Genomic DNA, 1,849 nt, shown 5'->3' on the forward strand with positions numbered 1-1,849 from the left:
TCATCGCCTCCGATAGGTGATGATGATGAAGTCATCTGCAATATCAGTATGGGGTTCCATCCATACAAAGCAGGTCACCTCACTGTTCATGGCTGCCTCGAGCTCCGACACTTCCAACCACCGCTGCAGGACGCCATCTTTGTCCCTTCAAAGCACAACACCTCCCCCTGATCGCCTCCGATAGGTGATGACAATGAGGTCGTCTGCAATATCAGTATGGGGTTCCATCCATACAAAGCAGGTCATCGCACTCCTCATGGCTGCCTCAAGCTCCGGCACTTCCAACCACCGCTGCCGGACACCATCTTTGTCCCTTCAAAGCGCAGCACCTCCTCCTGACCGCCGCCGATAGGTGATGACGAGGAGGTTGTGTGCAATATCGATATGGGGTTTTTGGGTGGCGAGCACCTAACCATGTCGCCTCGGCCGCGGGTAGATCATGCTCCTTATGCTAGCTAGCCCAGATGATGAACACGGAGGTTGTCTTTCACCGACGTGTCCTCGATGGAGTGGTACGGAATTACAGGGGACACATGAGGAGGAGAGATAAAGCAAGACAACACACACTTACAACACACATACCAGAGGAAACAAAGGGGGAAACACAACACGACACAACTAAAAGCGCCACCAGTGTAATCGAACGGCATTGGTCAGCCGACACCAAGCCATAACACTACATCGTCGATGCAGTAAAAAGGATTTGCGCATCTGAGACTGCACAATGTCACGACACCACTTGTGCGGTGTGGTACATTCGAAAGGCCACACGAGGACGAGATGACGTCGATCATAGTGCATGTGTGCCACCGGCGTAGTCAAAGGGCATCGCTTAGTAGACGACCAAACCAAGGCACTACACTGTTGACACAATCGTAAGGCGCCACACATCCACTAGTAGAAAAAGGCCCATTTGTCCCGGTTCTAGAGGGCCTTTAGTCTCGGTTCTGGAACCGGGACTAAAGGGTCGGTACTAAGGCCCCCCTTTAGTCCCGGTTCTGTTACGAACCGGGACTAAAGGCCCTCCACGTTGCCGCTGTCTGGAGCTCCACCTTTAGTCCCGGTTAGTAACACCAAGCGGGACTAAAGAAAATTTTACGATTTTTTTGAATTTTTTATTTGTTTTCCAGATTTTCAAATTTCTGAATTATTTTACAATTTAATCTCTAATCACCCCTCATCATTCCAAATCATCTAACTTCCCGGCCGGTCACCCATCCTCTCACTACTCCAGCCTGAGCATGCTTAACTTCCGGGTTCTATTCCCCCTCGTTTCCAAGTCTACACTTGTTGTTTTCCTGACAATAGTAAGATGCCAATCGTATTAACCCTCAGGAGTTTAGCTTGAGCATGAAGTCACACGTTTCACTGTTTGAGTTTGAAACTATTATTCTAAAAAACAATAATTATTTAGTAACACTAATATTTCTTGAATAAGTAGTTTGACCATAGTTTTACCACAGTTTGACCAGATTTGACCAAAATTCAAAAAAAAATTAAACAATTATTTAGTAACACTAATCTTCTTGAATAATTATTTAGTAACACTAATACTTACTGAATAAGTAGTTTGACCAGATTTAACCAAAATTAAAAAAAATTGAAATTTGAGCATAACTTTTCTCCTTTTAGAATTTGAGGATTCTAAAAATTTGCAAAACGGCCTATGGCCGTCAAAATCGGATGTGGATTTTCGTGCAGTTTGATATATTATATGATTTTTTCTGACATCGGATGCAAAAGTTATAGCCGTTTTATTTTTTCATAACACTTTATTGCAAAACATTTCCAAATTTAAGTTTTTTAAGTTTCCTAACTAGTAGATGTAGTAGTATAACTACATCTCGAA

Source organism: Triticum aestivum, chromosome 2A (assembly GCF_018294505.1).
Source record: "Triticum aestivum cultivar Chinese Spring chromosome 2A, IWGSC CS RefSeq v2.1, whole genome shotgun sequence".
NCBI classification, from domain to species: Eukaryota; Viridiplantae; Streptophyta; class Magnoliopsida; order Poales; family Poaceae; genus Triticum; species Triticum aestivum.